The 20,658-nt window shown below is 42.4% G+C and overlaps 1 protein-coding gene across 1 annotated transcript in view; it reads right to left on the reverse strand.

Annotated features, from left to right (window-relative positions):
- The window catches only part of LOC126215168 (short neuropeptide F), a 620,765-nt gene extending 602,013 nt beyond the window's left edge, over positions 1-18,752 (reverse strand). The window contains exon 1 of the mRNA XM_049941835.1: positions 18,699-18,752. The gene's annotated coding sequence lies outside the window, so the exon portion shown is untranslated. The remainder of the gene's footprint in view (positions 1-18,698) is intronic.
- Between the last annotated feature and the right edge of the window lie 1,906 nt (positions 18,753-20,658).

Consider the following 20,658-nt stretch of genomic DNA (forward strand, 5'->3'; position numbering starts at 1 on the left):
TGTTATCTCCTATATACGTACATGATGTGGTGGAAAGGGCGGGCAGCAATCTGCCGTTGTTTGCGGACGATGCTGCGGTGTACGGTAAGGTGACGAAGTTGAGGGACTCTAGGAGGATACAAGATTATTCACAGAACATTTCTAGTTGCTCTAATGAATGGAAGCTAGCTCTACGTGTGGAACAATGTATCTTAATGTGGAAGAGTAGGAAAAACAAACACGTAATGTTCGGATACGGCGTTAGTAGTTTCCGCTTAACACAGTCACGTCATTTAAATATGTGGGTGTAAGGCTACAAAAGCAAACGAGCATGTGAGAATTGTAGTAGGGAAGGTGAATTGTGACCTTCGGTTTATTGGGAGAATTTTAGGAAAGTGTGATTCACCTATAAATTGGACAGCATATAGGACGCTGGTGCGACCTATTCTTGAGTAATGCCGAAGCGTTTGCGATCGGTACCAGGTAGGAGTGCAGGAAGGCATCGAAGCAGTTCAGGGACGGGCTGCTCGATTTGTTACCAGAGGTTTGGAACAACACGCAAGTCTTACGGAGATGCTTCGGGAACGAGCGAGTGGAGGGAAAGCTATGTTATGATAGAGGAGGTGTACTGAGAAAAATTACAGAACCGGAATTTGAACCATTCTCCTGCCGCCAACGTACATTTCTCATAGGGATGACGAAGAGAAGATAAGAGAAATTAGGGCTCATTCGGAGGCATACAGATAGCTTTTCTTTCCTTCCCTCTATTTGCGAGTGCAACAGGGAAGGAAACACTGCGGTACAGGGTGCCTTCTGCCACACACCCACCGTATGGTGGCTTGCGGAGTAAGTATGTAGATGCAGATGTAGACGTGACTGTAGAGAAGAAGATAAAGTGAAATCTGGCAACAGAGGAAAGGCAGTATCAGAAAGTAGTGTTGCCGGAACAGTCAACAGCCTGAAGACCTATTTATTACGCCTCTTCGTATTAGTCCATCCTGTGTGAGCCTTTTCATATCCGCATAGCTTCTGTAAACTTCATCCATATGTCCCAGTTTCCCCAGTTTCCTGTAGATGCGTAAGTGGTTCTATACAAAAGAATTTGGAGACAAATAGTGCACCTATCTTAGATTGTTCGCAGATGATCCTGTCGTTCACCGCCTAGTGAAGTCATCAGAAGATGAAAAGGAATTAGAAAATGATTTAAACACTTCTGAATGAAGCGAAAACTGGTAGTTGACCGTAAACAATACAAAATGTGGGATCCTTCGCGAAAAAAATGCCATTAAATTTCAGTTAGACGATAAATAACAAATTTAAAGGTTGCCTATTCAACTAAATACCTAGGAATTACAATTAATAGGGCGTGGTGAAAAGTAATGCCTCCAAATTGTTTATGTTAAATCTCTTAAAGGTTTTTAAATGGAATAGACGTTATCAACATTTTACAAGATTAGTCTTCGTTTCTACATGTCTTCAGCCCTCTGCTGCTTGATTGCTTCGAAATGTAGTGTGTGATATGGCTGTGTGTAATGTGATTGGCCGTGCGGTTCTAGGCGCTACAGTCTGGAACCGCGTGACCGCTACGGTCGCAGGTTCGAATCCTGCTTCGGGCATGGATGTATGTGATGTATGTGATGTCGTTAGGATAGTTAGGTTTAAGTAGTTCTAAGTTCTAGGGGACTGATGACCATAGTGCTCAGAGCCATTTGAACCATGTTTTGTAATGTGATCATGTCGTTGCGTGAAAACAGCATGCTGTAATCGAGGTTCCTCAAGTGGAGTATCCTCTGTTTCAGCACAATGCCAGAACACACAAGAGCCCTGAGCCTTCTGCCTTGGATTCACTGTCACTGATAATCTTCAGTATAGTCTCGACGGCCATATCCGGTTATCAACTGTTTCCAAAACTTACAGAACGCCCTCGACGACTTCATTATGACAGCGATGAAGCAGTGCAAGCAGAAGTGAGGTTTTGGCCTCGACCACAAAGTAAAATATTCTACAGTGACGGATCAACAAACTGGAAATGTGTTGGTCGTCAGTGTAGTTAGTAGCGTTTTGTTTCAAAAGCTTTAAGAGTTTTCACATAAAAAATAGTAGGCACTACTTATCGGCATGCCCTTGTACGGTCGACTTAAACTGAAACAATCACGTTGAAAATATTGTGGGTAAGGTTAACGGAACGCTACGTTTTTTTGGCGCCACACTTCGCAGAAGATGCAAGAGGTCTACTGAAGAGATTGCCTGAGCTACGCTGAGCTACGTACGTCCATCCTCTTCTGGAATAATGCGGTGTGAGATCCTTATCGGATTTACAGAGTATATCGAAAAAGTTCAAAGAATGGAAGCTCTTTTTGTATTATCCCGAAACAGGGCTGACAGTGTAACGTATAAGATACGCGTGTCGGGGTGATGAACACTGGCGTTTTTCGTCGCGGCGAAATCTTTTGGCGACATTCCCATCATCAACATTCTCCTCCGATTGCCGAAATGCTTCGTTGACTTCTCAAGGAGAGAAATGGCAATTATATGAATATAGCGTAGATCAGAACTCGCACACGAAGATCAGAAATACTCTGAAAGTAATTCTACAGTTCCTCTGTCAAACACTTATCGCAGAGTAATCATGAAAATGTAGACTAGACGTAGTCTACTTTACGTAACTCGTACTTCTCCAGAGCCAAGACACACCTCTCACCAGGTGGATTTTTATCTGTGTTCTCAATGCGGCTATTCACAATGCTTCTGAGGGCTGCGCAGCTGGATATAACCAGATACGCAGACTATCAAACTCAGTACGCAATTAATCGTAAAATGAGAAAATGTTACGCGGCATCCTGAAGGAACTTTTACGTAACGCTGCGCAATCGATGTCGTGACGCAAACACTTTTAAAAAGTTATCCGACTGCCGTCCGACGCAGATCTGGCTGAGATAAGCGACAAAATAGTAATGAATAAATACTTTTGTGTGTTAATATCTCTTTCGTGTACAAGATGTTTCAAGCAGAATATTATATATAGAACATGAAAAACTATCTCTACAAAAGCGTAGTGTGTTTAGAGGAGGAAAAAAGAAAAGACTTTTTCTATGTCACAGATATGCCGTTTCCGCACAAGGGATCTGTTAAGATTTTGACGCTAGCGATATTCAGAAAGAGTGCTCGAACTGTTGCGCATTTTGCCGGCCGCGGTGGTCTAGCGGTTCTGGCGCTGCACTTCGGAACCGCGGGACTGCTACGGTCGCAGGTTCGAATCCTGCCTCGGGCATGGGTGTGTGTGGTGTCCTTAGGTTAGTTAGGTTTAAGTAGTTCTAAGTTCTAGGGGACTTATGACCTAAGATGTTGAGTCCCATAGTACTCAGAGCCATTTGAACCATTTTTTTGTTGCGCATTTTAGAAATGTTGCTGCAAATGTCATCCGCTTGCATGAATGGACAACTGCCATCTGCGTGCTAACGATTGTCTTTCCGATTCAAAACAACTAGCTGTTTTGCACATAATGGCTGCAGCTTCAACCAAATGGACAACTGCTTCTTCTGGAGTTTCTGTCGCTGGCTTGTGTACCAAAAGCATTTCCCCTCCACAAAAAGAAATCCATATCATCTTAACATCTATGAAACAAAATTCATGACACGGTAGTTTGTGTACCGTCTCTGAATATCACTACATTTGTATCTCCATCTTCAGGTACGTGACTGCTCAGTAAATCGCACTCCAGTGCCTGGCAGAGTGTTCGTCAAATCACTTTCACACCATTCCTCTGCCGTTCCTCTGTCTAACAGCGGGCGGAAAAAACTAACACTTAAATCTTTGCGTGCGCGCTCAGTTTCCTCTTACTTCATTACTATGATTATTTCTGTCTATCTAAATGGGCATCAACACAGCATTTCCATATTCGGAGTTGAAAGTTGGTGATCTAAATTTCCTGAAAAGGCGAAGAATGTCTGAACGATCTTCACCCCATGTCACGTATGATACTCCCTGCCCTAACGCCCGATACCACGAGAGGGGTCGCCATTCTCTGAACTTTTTCGATATCTTTCGTCAATCCCATACGCCAAGAATGTCACGCAGCACAGCAGTGCCCTAACAGAGAACGGAAAGCGTGACCTATTCCGTTTCCTACGTGTTCTTCCAATTTTCGCCTTACCCCCAACATTATCTATGTTCCAATCCAAGTTGTTCGTAATCATGATTCCTAGGCTTTAGATTTGTAAGATTTGTCGTGTAGCCGAAATCTGACGACTTCCTTCTGGCATTCATATGGATGAGCTCAAACCTTACATTATTTTGGGTGAAATGCCACTTTTCGCACCATACTTCGTCTAACAAGGGGAGGCCGCCAATTGTGAAATTGATTCGATTCATACTGCGCATAATAAAAGCTCATGGCCAGAGGTGTAATGTGGCAAAGCACCAAGATGCACTTCTCAGCCGTTGTCGAGAAAATCGACAGTTAAAATAAACCGTTGCGGTGAAATACTCTCTACGATTAATAATTTTCAACAGCGTCGTGGCGCAGCGGTAAGCGCTCGGGTTCGTAATCCGAAGGTCGCCGGATCGAATCTCGCGCCATACATCTTTTTTATTGTTAGTTTTTTGTAATTCAAATATATATATATATATATATATATATATATATATATATATATATATAAACTATTAATGAATTGCTTATGCATATTGGTGAAGGCGGATCGCTCTCCAATTGTACTGCCTCCATTTTTCCGTTTTTTTAACAGGGTGTACCAAAGCTCTCCCGTCCGCACTGATTTTCGACGATGTTATAAGTTGCGCTAGGGACCGCATCTACCTTCTTTCGAAGTTAGCACGCAACTACGCTGTTATGCGGCGGCTCGTTTCGGCCCATTCAACATCTGTCCTTCAAGTGTAACGAGCGAGTAACGGAGTTTATATTTCATACCTGCCGCAGCAAATTTGTGTTCGTGGGGTCTCTAATCTAATTCGAACGTTTGACTTACGCTATACGTATTCGTTTTGGAATACCGTTTCTACGTCTTAACTATACGTAGTTAACATTATGAAGACAATTAATAAGATTTGTGAAATACAACTTTGTTTGCGGAAAACATAATGATGTTAGACGTCGCCAGTTTTTCCACGACAAACGACTTTCAACAACTTATTATATGCATAATTGTTGCAACTGATTGCTGGGAATTATATATTATATATATTTTTGAATTACAAAAAACAAATACTAAAAAAAAGGTTGCATGGCGCGAGATTCGATCCGGCGACCTTCGGACTATGAACCCGAGCGCTTACCGCTGCGCCACGACGCTGTGAAAAATTATTAATCGTAGAGAGTATTTCACCGCAACGGTTTATTTTAACTGTCGATTTTCTCGACAACGGCTGAGAAGTGCATCTTGGTGCTTTGCCACATTACACCTCTGGCCATGAGCTTTTATTGTGGGTAGTATGAATCGAATCTGAATTTCACAATTGGCGGCCTCCCCTTGTAAGTCGTTTTGTGGTTCGTTTTGATCTTCTGATGATTTTACTGGATGGCGAATGACAGCATCATCATCCATCTAAGAAGGCTACTCAGATTTCCTCCTAAGTCGCTTATATACATACGAAATCAGTAACAGCAGCGCCCTGTTGTGTACTGAGGTGACAAAAGTCACGCAGTATGCACATGTACAGATGACGTCAGCATCGCGTACGCAATGTATAAAAATGGTTCAAATGGATCTGAGAACTATGGGACTTAACATCTGTGGTCATCAGTCCCCTAGAACTACTTAAACCTAACTAACCGAAGGACATGACACACATCCATGCCCCAAGCAGGATTCGAACCTGCGACCGTAACAGTAGCGCGGTTCCGGACAAGCGCCTAGAACCGCTCGGCCACCGCGGCCGGCCGCAAGGTATAAAAGTTGCCATTTGTACTTAGGTAATTCACGTGAACAAGTTTCCGACGTCATTATGGCCGCATGACGGGAATTAAGATTTTGAACGCGAAATGGTAGTCGCAGCTAGACGCATGGAGCATTCCATTTCAGAAGTCGTTAGGGAATACAATATTTCGAGATCCACAGTGTCAAGAGTGTGCCGAGAATAGCAAATCTGAGACATTAACTACCACCACGGATAACGCAGAGGCCGACGGTCTTTACTTAACGGCGTTTGCCTAAAGTTGTCAGTGCTAACAGACAAGCAACACTGTGTGAAATAACCACGTACGTAGAATGTATCCGTTAGGGCAGTGCGGCGAACTGTGGCGTTAATGGGTCTTTGCTAACAGCACGACATCACCTCCGGCGCCTCTCCTTGGCTCCTGACCATAGACGACGGGAACTTCATGGACCCCTACTGGGAAACAGGTGCATGTGTGACATTTTTCTTTTTATCTCCTGTAAACGCTCTAAACTGAATACATGCATTTTTTTACACACAATAAATGGGTAGATGCATCTCTCACGGACAATTATCGGTAAACAAGTTCGTTTAAGTTGACGTCTAAGTTTTGATATCTACTGGGGGAAAGCTACAGGAATCTTACCGTCTGTTCAGCATTATGTCTTGAATTCTGTAATCATACAAATGAACTTTTCATGCTACCGTACCGATCTACAAGGGGTACGTCGGTAATTCTTTTGTAATTTTTAGCGTTCGTCTTTCTGCCTGTCGGTCCGTTTATTGAGACCCCGTTTCCTCAGAAACAGGTAGAACTATCAAATGCAAATTTATGTCACATATTAATGTGTACGGTCCCCTGACCATATAGAAAGTTTAAGCTTCTAAATCAAAGCAATCAAAAGATACGGCCATTTTCGATACTCACAAATTCGTCATCAAAACCCACAGGCTATTTCCCGTGGAACTAGACTCATGACTTTTGGCAATATGCAAACCTTCACGGCACAAGCTAAACGTCTGAAAATAGTTATTTTGTAATTACATCATATAAATTGTTTTGCCGCTATAATCTTACGTTTCTAATCGTACTGGTTTCTATAAATTGCCTATTGTATTGAAAGTCTTATTGAAAGTCTCTTAGAGTTTGCTGGTGGATCCTAAAATCAGCTCTATTCGATATTTCGGTGATCAAGTTCTCAGCGGAACTCATCAGCAGAAGCAGCGTTCTCCTGAAGATGTATAACAGCTGGATCGCCGAATCATTGAATCGAGTTAATTTTAGGATCCGGCAGCAAACCCGAAGAGACTGTGAAGACTTATTACGCCGGGAAAGCCTGCGATTGCCTACTGTATACTAAATCTGTATTACAGTTTGGGCTGTCTGCTGTGGCTATCCCAAACGTGCATAATTGAATTTCACTTACTTACGAAAACGGATGGGGAGAGAATGGACACAATGTCCATACTAGGATATATATTAACGCAGCTTACGACAGAAAACCAACCGTTTATTTCAAACATTTTAGTTTGTAAAATGTCAGAAACCTTAGGTTCAAATGGCTCTGAGCACTATGGGACTTAACAGCTATGGTCATCAGTCCCCTAGAACTTAGAACTATTTAAACCTAACTAACCTATGGACATCACACAACACCCAGTCATCACGAGGCAGAGAAAATCCCTGACCCCGCCGGGAATCGAACCCGGGAACCCGGGCGTGGGAAGCGAGAACGCTACCGCACGACCACGAGCTACGGACCAGAAACCTTAGGAACTGATGTGGTTTTCAGAAATAGGTAGCGTGATTCACGAGGAAGATTTACGTGTATATTTTACAATACGTTTCGTGCTTAATGGCTGAGCTGGGCTGAAGTCCCCTGCCGCTGTGAAAACGATGCCTTCTACTGGTGACTGCCCGATAGCCACACAGACGGTCTACCACCAGGACACGCAAAGCACCTGTGATATTCCAAACAAAAGTAATACTGGTAACTGATGCGGGATTGCGCTTCCATTATTTTGGATGTCCATCGAAGCATTCCACAAAACAATTCGACATTGGCGTAACAACAGTAGCCCTTTGGCCTGCTGTACCGTTTTCTTCTCTGGAAACTTCCCTCATGTATTACTAGCAATCACAACAGAGATGGGAGCAGACGAAGTCAAAATATGTGCAGCTACCATTTAGCATAGCATGTTAATGTAACTCAACATTACTAAAATACACTGGAACGCCAAAGAAACCGGTGTAGGCATGTGTATTCAAATACAGAGACATGTAAACAGGAAGAAGAGGGTGTTTCGGTCGGCAACGCCTATGTAAGACAAAAACTGTCTGGCGCAGTTGTTAGATCGGTTACTGCTGCTGCAATGGCAGGTTATCAAGATTTACGTGAGTTTGAACGTGGTGCACCAGCGATGAGACACAGCATCTCTGAGGTAGCTATGAAGTGGGGACTTTCTCGTACGACCATTTCACGAGAGTACGGTGAATATCAGGAATCCGGTAAAACATCCAATCTCCGACATCGCTGGGGCCGGAAAAGATCCTGGAAGAAGGGGACCAACGACGACTGAAGAGACTCGATCAATGTAACGGAAGTGCAACTCTTCCGCATGTTGCTGCAGATTTCGATGCTGGGCCATCAACAAGTACCACCGTACGAACCAGTCAACGAAACATCATGGATATGGGCTTTCGGAGCCGAAGGCCCACTCGTGTACCCTTTACGAGTGCACGACATAAAGCTGGGCCCGTCAACACCGAGTTGGACTGTTGATGTCACCGGGCCACAACTGGTTTGAAGAACTTTCTGGACAATTTCTGATAATTATACATATCAGCAGACATGAATCCATCGATCATTTATGGGAAGTCAGTTGGTGCACAAAATACTGCACCGGCAATAGTTTCTTAATTACGGACGGCTATAGGGACAGCATGGCTCAGTACTTCTGCAGAGAACTTCCAACGACTAGTTGAGCTCACGTCATATCTAGTTGCTGCACTACACCAGACAGAAGGAGGTCCGACACGGTATTAGGAGGTATCCCATGACTTGTCACCTCGTTGTAGTATTATCTTTGGAAGAACCTTCCCAAGTACAAGGACTAAACGAACTGAAACATCCCGGAAAATGCTAAATATATGCCTACAATTCGAACCCAATTCGTCAGCCTATCGCAGCCCATTTAGTTATCTTCTGAGTTAAACGAGTAGACTCACAACTCGTCCTGATCGCTTTAATTTCGGCAGCTCCTCGTTTTCCACCTTCTAAACTTCACAGAATCCCTACGGCATATATAGCTAGCACTCCTGCAAGAAAGGATATTGCGGAGACGTGGCTTACGTACAGCCTGTGGCATTATTTCCAGAAGGAATTTTCACTCTGCAGCGGAATGTGTGGTGAATTGGAACTTCCTGACGTATTAAAACATTGCGTTGCAACGGGACTCGAACTCTACTTCGCTTTTCCGAAAACGAATTACTGAATATAAGCAAAACGTGTACGAACAAAAATCATGACTGACAACCGATGTTGAATCTATTATGTTGCTATAGGATGAATGGTAAATACAGGCAGTAACATAGATGTTAGCCTAACACACAGCGGAAGAAAATACATTACATGATCGTGAAACCTAAAACATTGTTTCCATATTGTAACTCGTTTTACACCTCTCTTCACAATCACGTTAGTCTCGGCTAACGCACAGAAACAAAATGTAGCAGCATTAGTGAAAAAGGTTTCTTACACGATAAAGCTTTCTTACACGAAATGTTCGAAATGTCGTCCTGGTTAGTTTGGTTATAATGTACAGTTAAGTTGTATTTCTAAGGTTCACTGGCAGTGTTCGTTGTTCCAACGAGACGGTGGTAATGCTGAAATGTGACTCACTTCATTGCTTGTGCCGACGTACAACTAACTTCATTGCTTGTGTGTGACATACATATGTTTCTGAATACCACATACCGTGACAAGATGAATCGGTAGAAGTGGACCAATTCCTTGGCCTCCTTGCTGTGCAGACCTAAAGCCACTAGTTTTTTTGCGGTGGTATTGAAAGCTCTCATGTCCAGAACGCTGGTACAAGATGTACAGAGCCGTCGTTCCCGTATTGTGGAAGGCTATGAACAATGCTCAATTCGCCATGGATACATTATGCATCAGAGATTAAGTGCGACGGCGTGTCGATGCACGTTCCTGGCAGACAAGCTTTTGATTCGCATGTTCGAACTCCAGTTGCTGTGAGTTTATTTATCTGATTTCATTTTTTTAAGTTGTTAAGTCGTGCTTCAGTTTATATAATTCAGTTTTTCAATAGTTATTGTAATAGTGATTTGTTGGTCAATTCTTCACTATCTTTTAAGCATTGCACATGCATGTACGAAAGCCGAATGTGACTACACAATATTTGTGTACGGGGTTTGTAGTGGAAACGCTGCATTTAGAGAAAACTCTGGATGACTTCCTAACCGCACAACACTAGATTCAAGAGCGTTTATCGTGGTTTAACTAAACTGCGTAGGACTGGCGCATCCTCTTCACATATTCCGTTAACCAGACTTCCTTGAAAACTGGCTTCCGGCATTAATGGGGGGAGGTTCCTTTGGCTACGTGGATGGGTATGTTCTCCCAATTTGACGAAGCTTTTGATCATTCTACTGGTCAGGTGACAAGCTACCGAGTTCGAGTCTCGGTCTGACACACAATATTAATCTGCCAGGAAGTTTGACATCAGCACACACTCCGTTGCAGACTAAAAGCTTCATTCTGAAATCATCCCGCAGTCTGTGGCTAAGTTCTGTCTGCCCAATGTTCTTTCTTCCAGGAGTGCTAGTCCTGAAAGTTTCGTCGGAGAACTTGTGTGAAGTCTGGAAGGTAGGTACTGGTGGAAGTAAGGCTGTGAGGAGGGGTCGTGAGTCGTGCTCAGGTAGTATAGCACCTGCCTGCGATGGGCAAATGTGCCGAGTTCGAGTCTCGGTTCAACATACAATTTTAATCTGCCAGGAAGTTTCATATCAGCGCCCAATCCGCTCCAGAGTGAACATTTAATTCAGAGGACACATCATCTACTCCTAAAATTCCAACAAAGATCGATCGATAGAAATTTTGACGTTTGCCTTTACGGGTGTCTGAATGGCGAAGTCCACAAAAGGAAAACTAAAACACAGAAGACGAATTGCTCTTCTGGGTTATGGATAGCGCTGCTGTCACAAAAGAACGGCCTCGCACGAGCTACACGTGATGGGATTGTCAAAGAAATTCCAAAGTGCATTGAAGTCGAAGTTAGTGTTTATGAGCATCAGCTTTGAGCTTAATCAATTGCCTCTGCTTAACAACATGATCTGAATATTTGTTTGGATTATATTGAAACAACTGTATCTCTGTTAGCATTAAGGAACTGAACCCCTGTTGCATGCAATGTTTCATTCCAATTAATGTATACCATCAGATCCTAAAATATTTACTATTCGTACTGAAATAGCCTGCGTTTCCTAAATGCCTGTTACCTACTAATAATTGTCCTGTGTAAATGATGAGTAAACTGCCCCTGAAAATGGTGTGTTATGCAAGCCGCATTACTTTTGTAGTAGGTACCCAGACAGGCGATATGCATGTAATCAATGCAAGTTGCCTCTCACAGCTTTGGTCGATTGTTAGCAAACGTAAGTATGGTGTACAAAATACAAGTAAGGAATATACATGAGTTACACGGTATTTTTGGACCGAGATATACCTCACTTCTGCCATGCTTGTTCAAGTGTCTCCCATCTTTCTTTGTGGCATTAGCGGTTTAGCCATACAGGTTTTGGATGTCTCTTTAAGTTTATTCCGTTAATAGTACTTACTATCGTAAATTGTTCAGCGATTATATAGTGGAAAGTTGTTACTTCCACACTTCCTATTCTGATATCGCCTATTAATTGCGTTATTTTCAACAGTGAACCAAATTTTTTAAGGCAAAGTTTCTGAACCGTTAACGAAAGATTAAGTACTATAAAGGGAATAAACTTACTGAGACATCCAAAACCAATGTGACTATACTGTTAGACAAAGAAAGACTGGAGACTCTTGGGTAAGCCGGCCGCGGTGGTCTCGCGGTTCTAGGCGCGCAGTCCGCAACCGTGCGACTGCTACGGTCGCAGGTTCGAATCCTGCCTCGGGCATGGATGTGTGTGATGTCCTTAGGTTAGTTAGGTTTAAGTAGTTCTAAGTTCTAGGGGACTGATAACCACAGCAGTTGAGTCCCATAGTGCTCAGAGCCATTTGAACTCTTGGGTAAGTACGCCAGTAGTAAGGTATATCTTGGTCCAAAAGTATCGTGTAATTGATGGCCAATCCTCAGTTGTATTTTTTGTAGTATGATTTCGTTCGCTAACAGTTCCCCAAAGCTCTGAGGGGACACTTCCACTGATTACGTGGCTGTCGCCTGTCTGGATACCATTCCCGACACAGATGTAGTCTAGGTTGCATAAAACGACATTTCCTACACCTTCCAGCTATTTCTCTACATCGTCGCCTCTCCGACTGAGACATCTGTCGTAGCGTTGTACCAATTTCGAGCGCCCTCGTCATAGAAGGCAACCGCTTGGGCTATCCGCCACACCTCTGCGCTGGTCTGGTTCGCTGCTTGTGCCAAAACGTTGTCTTCATAGCCATCAGTTCTTGTGAGCAGAGATGAACATTAGAGGGTGCGAAGTTCTGCTTGTATGGTGGCTGAGAACGCTTCAGGAACGTCCTCATTGCCCCTGCAGTGTGCGGCCGAGAATTGTCATGAAGAAGGAGATGCATGACAGGTATGTTATGTGAGGTTGCGTGAAATCAGGCGAAACCTCGCAGGGGACACCCGTACTTGGCGTGACACACTATTGTTCTAGGCATCTTTACGTGCTCACCGTATGCACGTATGCACAGAACTGGAAAGAGCGAAATGACGTGATCGCCTGGTTGCGTGAAATCAGGGGAACCTCGCAGGGGACACCCGTACTTGGAGTGAGACACTATTGTTCTAGGCATCTTTACGTGCTCACCATACGCGCAGAACTGGAAAGAGTGAAATGACGCGATCGCCTGGCATACTAGAGACGCTACCTGACAAAACTTCATTGGATTTTTCTGTGGCAGTTGCATTTCGCGACCTATCGCATTAATAACTGTCCTAATAACGCCTTGCATTTACGTCAGCTCTCAACTTTTCTTTGGTTACTCACCATTTAGGTAAAAAATTAATGAAATTAGTCGACATTTCGACTGGTAACCTGTCCATCGTCCTCATAACAATTGCAGTACTTGAGAATAAATATAAAATTCAAGTCACGCTTATACAATTTACAATTTTTTAGGAGACTGTAGGTACCCATGTAGATTGCTAGTGGTGTTTGCACATAATGCAAAACACAATAATCTGTCAGTGCCATGTGTATTTATTTGTTCCTCAAGAAATGTTAAAGATTACCGACTGCACATGAACATCTATGAATCTACAGTATCCTTGAAACTTCCTGGCAGATTAAAACTGTGTGCCCGACCGAGACTCGAACTCGGGACCTTTGCCTTTCGCGGGCAAGTGCTCTACCAACTGAGCTACCGAAGCACGACTCACGCCCGGTACTCACAGCTTCACTTCTGCCAGTACCTCGTCTCCTACCTTCCAAACTTTACAGAAGCTCTCCTGAGCACTTACCCGCGAAAGGCAAAGGTCCCGAGTTCGAGTCTCGGTCGGGCACACAGTTTTAATCTGCCAGGAAGTTTCATATCAGCGCACACTCCGCTGCAGAGTGAAAATCTCATTCTGGCTACAGTATCCTTGTAAGGCACTGGATTGGTTGTAACCAGATTTGGTACACATATCGCTTACCGTATGGAAAGGAGCGCTGTGGGGGAGTAAACATGCTCCTCACTGAGTGGTGGTGAGGGTAAAAGGAACCATTATTCAGGGATGTCCGGAGTAATGCCAACGAAATTTTGTGTACAAGTGACTCATTATTTCTCTTATTTGTATAAAAATACTTAAGGGGTAATATTTCCCCACCACCCCTAGAGGTGGAGGTGGGAAGATGTGACATGAAAAAGATATTCGATAAAGACCGATATCAGAGTCGAATGCATATTTTTCTTGGTCGCTACACTTACTGGTTACGGTCCAAAAGACGTTTCACTGCTAGCAATAGTGGAGGGAGTCGGGGGACAAGGACAGTGACCTAACAGCATCTCTCTGTAACGCGTGACGCAGTTTCAATGCAACTTCCACACTTATCACTTGTCGTCTGGAAAGAAATTACTTTGACAGTAAGACAGCCCTATGGCTGAACGTGGGGGTAAAAGAGGTGACATGAGAGCAAAACTCAGGACCGGCTGGAGCAATTTCAACCAAATTTTGTTTATGCATGCATTTGTACAAAATATGTGGGAGTAAGATGCACTCACTATCCCTAGGGCTGGGGGCGAGAATGAGAAAGGATGACATTTAAAAATGTTCAGAAATGGCATATTGATAATTATTTCTTGTATTTAGTTGAAATGGAACCTTTTAAATGTATGAGGTTGATGTTTCTTATCTGCGTTGTTCAGCGTATCAACCACATCACGAGAATGGGCACTGTAGCAATTCAATAATTTTGTCAGCGTGTTTCGCGAAAATCGCACACTGCTGAATACCACAGATACAATTAACGTCTTTACTGGAGCCAGATGTTTCAAGGCAGCGGAGAATCTTACAATTGCTCGCAAGATTCCTTGTTCTCGAAACTGTAGTAAGTTTGAGTTCACAGTACGAGTGAAAAGAGACAATAGTCAAAAGGTCATGTTCAATGGAGAGAAAATATGTGTAAAATATGTTACACATATTGTATTTGAAGTACGTATATGTGGGTAAAGCCACGGGCAAAATGTCAGTCCTACATAAAAGGTGATTCAGCTGCCCCTACTGATGTCATTTTATGCAACCCGTAGTATGTCTGTACCGGGAATGGTATCCTGGCAGGTGACAACCATGTAATCAATATAAGTTTCCTCTCGGAACTTTGGCTGACTGTTAGCAAACGGAATAATACCGTAAAAAATACAAGTGAGGATTGGCGATGAGGTACACAGTATTTTCGGACCAAGATATATTTTACTTCAGCCATGCTTATCCAGGTGTCTCCAGTCTTTCTTTGTATAATTAGCGGTGTAGTCATACAACTTTTGGATGCATCTGAAAGTTTATTCTGCTTACAACACTTAATTTTTATAAGGAATTATAGCTATGAAAATCGTTTTACATTTGTCTTTTCTTGAACTCCTATGATTTCACCCTCATCTTCAACTATTTATTAGTAAATTACACATTACAGGATGAGTGTCAATTTCATAAACACAGTTCTTTCATCCTCCTTCTTGGATTTGCTTTAAAGTCAGTAGTAAGGTTAGCACATGTTATTGCAAATGTAAAAGGGATGATGCAACCACGAGAAACCGATGACAATCGCAATGGGTAGACCTTCTCCTGACCAGTACTTTGTTGAACAATTGCTCATCTTCTGAAGATGGGAACAATTGTCTAGCAAAATCAGGAAAGCAAAGTCAAACTAATTGGGTAGACAGATAAATTCTGAAAGAAAGCACCAGGACAAATACAGTAAGAATAGTTGGAATTTTTTCCTCCCTTTTTTCACATAAATTACCGGTAGTTTATCTTGCTAAAGATTTTATAAATACCATCAAAAGTTTCAGGCAGTATAAATTCAGTATTCTTCTCCAGTTTTGGTTTCTGCATGCTGCTTTACCTGTACAATTCTCAGCGTAGGCCTTTGACCCACAGCGCTATTGGATTTATTTTAATTTCTTCCAGCAATAAGTCCTATCCTAGACGAATGAGGGAGAATTAATATATAAGTACATATAAAAACAGAAACGTAACACCACATTAAATATCAGTGTTCATACCACGAAAGCTGCTTGAATGATGTTTAATTACAGCTAATATGTTTGGAAGGAATATGGCAATGATTCAGCTTTCTCCATCGAGGAAATGAAATCTCTTGCCTATTCCAGTAACTTACGATAATGTGAGAGTTTGGTGTTTGAGCAAGTCTTTAATTAACGAATGAGCACGACTCATTCCACAGGAAACCTTCACCTCCGGTGCCTCATTTCTCGTGGAATATGGATGGTCATAATGAAGTGTACAGCTTTACAATGTTAGAATTTGAAGAAAGTTTTTTATATTTTATTATTAGTTCCAATCATTTCTTATATCCTCAGATCAATATGTCTTAAAATGTCGTGAAAATCTTATGTTTTCCACGCTATCTTATTAATATTCACCGGTCGGACGATTTCATAATTGTTGGAAACAAGTAATGAAACAGAATATTTTTTAGAAACTGTCTTGAAAGATTGACAAAAATTCTGTAACTGACTCATCGTTACCATTTCCAGACGATTTTCGTCATTTGTTCGCAAATAACCAATCTCTTTTCGAACTTCTGCTCCGCAACTGTAAAGCTTCTTTTTACTATTTTTTTGTATCTTTGTACATTGACTTTGGGAGGGTGCACCGTTTTTCAGCTGTGTTTTGCATGGTATGACTTATGATGCTGTCGGCATGGGGATGGGAACAAGCTGTCAGACCACAGTATGTGAATCTGGACAATGAACAGCCACTTATGATGCCAATTGTGTTTAAAAAATTTCTCTCAACTTTAAATATATTCTTGAAATTACTTTAGAAATTTGCAGTATCGATTGTCGTGAAACGTATCGGTATATCACAAGCGATTTAACCAATTGAGTATGTAGCTTATATTAATTTTTAAAGGTAGATACAACGTGTAGGGCAGAAAGAAAGTCACAAAAACAGTACAAATAAATGATGTCAGTACTTGCAAAAACTGTGATGCACATTGTCGTAATTACTATACACAACATGTGGGCGATTTTACTTATGCAACAGATATAAAGCTTTAAGTTGCTAAAACTGATACACATAACTCATGAAATTTCATACAGTGATGGTAAGTGTGTTATTGTATGAGGTACACGAAACGCATTCTGAGACTTTAATTTTCACAACAGCTATAAAAAGTAAATTCCACTCAGGCACGATAAGATAAAAATAAAGACTGGAAACAAATTGGAGGTGACTGATGTAATTATATGTTCTGATGTAATATATATTGTCATTGTAACAGCAAAAACGTTTATCGATGTAAGTCTTGTAACTTTTCCAGTAAGTTTAGATATTCCATCAAAGCTCACGGGTTATTTTTTTAATTAGTTTCACTCATCAGATACTAAAGCGTCTTTCGATATTTCTCGTAATTACAAAACATGTCTATTCTCAGTAAAGATAGATAAAGAAGTGCTGAATTCAGGTTTTACTTGTTCCTTTTGCCAGAGAAAGCCGGCGTTAACAGTTTGCCTGCCTAAAAATTATGCAAATGGAAAGCTGAATAAATTTTCTCTCAACGATAATTAAATAAATACTACAGGAAATATACTGAGGGGCGAGGTGTATGAGACGTTACAGATAGCAAAAGCAGATTATCGGTGGAATATCATTGTTGGGCCTGTCTTATATTTTACTCTTCTCTTCCACCACTTTATTTCTGACTTAATCATGACGATTTTTTTTACATAAGTAGTAATCAGATATTTCCATTATTCTTTCTGATTCGAATGCTCTGCTCTGTTCTACACACTGTCAATGCAAACTCTTGTACAAAATGTGCTGACTTAGGATGGTGGAGCACTAGAATAAAACGACCTGATTAAGTTAATTGAGAAATTTTGCAATATATGTTAATGACTGCGACACACAATATGGTTCGCTGTGCATCATCGTCAGCACAAATGGGTGCATATGTGCTGATTTGATGTCGACTGATGGTGGAATATGACAAAAATGCTTGACAAAACTGGTGAAGTTAAATGAGAAATCTGTGCTGTAAATTACATAGTCACGACTGTGAAACAAAATACGGTTCATTCTGCAACGTCGCCAACATGAAGTAGTGTAAAATTTGTTCTGACTCTGTGTGGACAAGTGTGTTGAACGTGACTCGAGAAAATTCATTGAAGTCTAGTGTGAAACTTATGGATTATGTTGACGTGACTGGGACACAAAAGATTGTACGCTCTACGTGTTTCTCAAGAAGTAGTTGTGTACAATATATGCTCACTTAGGGTGGACACATGTTGGAATACTAGAATAAAGGTCAACGAAATTGATGAATTTAGGTTTTAAATTTATGCAATATGTAGTCGTGAGTGAGAAACAAAATATGATTCGCTCTGCACTTTTGCCAACAAAAATTTGTGTACTATATGTGCTGATTTGTTGTACACAAGTGCTGGAATGCTAGACTAAAACTCAACAGATGAAGATAACTAAGAAACTTTTGCAGTAGATTGCATGACTAGGTAACGCAATGGCCAACAGAAGGTAGTGAACAACGTGTAGTCACTAGAGGTAGACAGTTAGTGGAACACTATAATAAAATTCGACAAATTTAATGAAGTTAAGTGTCAAATTTACGCAGTAGGTTATCTTGACTGGGAACCAAAATTAAGAGATTTAAATTATACATCTCGTACATAAGACAATGGTCTGGAACGTGACTAGACAGACGGTGGAAGGAAAGCTGGAAAATGTCTGGGGAAAATTGACGAAATTAGTTGCGAAATTAGTTGACGGTCATATAAATGCATCGCGCGTTTTAAAACTGTTCAACAACTGCGACAGTAAGAGACATACGGGGGTTGGGGACGGGGGGCGGTAATTTATTGCCGGGGGCGGAGCGCCGCGGACAGCGCGGCGGAGCGTCGGCGTCCTACCTTGCGGAGAGCGGACAGGCGTCGGCGTCGGAGCGAAGTGAGCTCGTGCGGCGTCGGGGCGGCAGTGAACGCCCGAGGCCGCCGCCGTCTTATATAGGCGACGCGCGGTGGCGAGTGTGCGCAGAGGGTCGCCTGCCAGGAGAAGGGAGGGGGCGGCGCCCGCGGCCGGTCGGTGGTAGTGGGGGTGGGGGTGGGGGTGGGTACCCGCTACCCTCTACCCTCTACCCTCTACCCGCCTGCACCGCCCGCCGCGACCTGGAACCGAGGACAGCCTCGTCTCAGAACGCCGGCAATAGAGCGAAAAATATCCGTAAAATTTCATCACACACACACAATGTACTAAACATCCCTTTGGAGACATCTACATAATATCGTTGCAGTTCACAGTTACGTGTTTAGCAGAGGGCTTGTAGAAGCACTTTCGTATTATTTCTCTATGGCTTTCCTCTCTAATAGCATGTCGGAAAAGCGAACACCTAAATGTTTTCGTGGTGGTGGTGGTTAGTGTTTAACGTCCCGTCGACAACGAGGTCATTAGAGACGGAGCGCAAGCTCGGGTTAGGGAAGGATTGGGAAGGAAATCGGCCGTGCCCTTTCAAAGGAACCATCCCGGCATTTGCCTGAAACGATTTAGGGAAATCACGGAAAACCTAAATCAGGATGGCCGGAGACGGGATTGAACCGTCGTCCTCCCGAATGCGAGTCCAGTGTGCTAACCACTGCGCCACCTCGCTCGGTAAAATGTTTTCGTGGAAGCTCCTCTTACGTTATTACGACAGTCATTTATCCCTATTTGACAGGGAGTGAAAAACATAGCGTACAATTAGAAGAAAAAGTGGACCGTTGAAATTTAGTGAAAACGTCTCAATGCAATGCAAAACACGGTTTTTTAAATTAATTGCCGCTCCATCTCGCGAATCATCTACGCGACACTCCCATCCTATTCCGCGATAATACTGGAAAACTAGGTGTCCATCTTTCATCTTTTTCGATGTTGTCCGTCAATCCTATCTGCTGGAGTACTGCTGGGTGATATAGGATCCTTAACAGAGGGCGGACAAGCGTAGCGAGGGCGGTCTCTTTCTTGTTGCAAAAAATGGTTCCAATGGCTCTGAGCATTATGTGACTTGACATCTGAGGTCATCAGTCCCCTGGACTTAGAACTACTTAAACCTATCTAACCTAAGGACATCACACACATCGATGCCCGAATCAGGATTCGAACCTGCGACCGCAGCAGCAGCGCGGTTCCGGACTGAAGCGCCTAGAACCGTTCGGCCACAACGGCCGACCAATAATATAACAGATAGACGACTGAATAAATTATTGAAAGAACTTTATCGATTGCATCGCTTTTAAATCTCAATTGAATATTTGTTCCTAGTTACATGACCGTGATGTAGCTTGGAACAAGGTTTCACATTTGGTACAACGTAATTTTTTTAAATTTCAGTAAAATACTGAAGTACATAAAAAAGTGAGTGCCTTCATTTAAAAATGAAATAAGAAAATACACTGAAGCAAAAAGTCGCAACGCCAAGCGGGAGTTGCGTGACATAAACAAAATTGATAGGCGTGTTTCTGCATCTGAAAGATGACTATTCAAATTTCGTTCCATTCGCATACGATTGGTGCCAGTAGTGGCACTATGAGGATTAAAATCAGGTTTGTTTTAAATACACGCTGTAACGGTCGTGAGCGATAGCTACTTTCGAGATTGGACGTGGTGAGTTGATGTTAGTCAAGAATGCCTTAAAAGCGAAAAAGACGCCATTATAAACGCTTCACTGAATTTGAACGAGATCGAGCAATGGGGTCACCAGAATCTGGATGTTCCTTCTGCGTTACTGCAGAAAGACTTGGCAGGAATGAAGCCACTGTACGTGATTCCTAGCAGCAGTGGCCACAAAATGTATGGTCGCAAGAAGACTGGTCTCCGGACGGCCACGTAGCACTTCAT

The sequence above is a fragment of the Schistocerca nitens genome, chromosome 12, assembly GCF_023898315.1.
Source record: "Schistocerca nitens isolate TAMUIC-IGC-003100 chromosome 12, iqSchNite1.1, whole genome shotgun sequence".
In the NCBI taxonomy this organism is placed as follows: Eukaryota; Metazoa; Arthropoda; class Insecta; order Orthoptera; family Acrididae; genus Schistocerca; species Schistocerca nitens.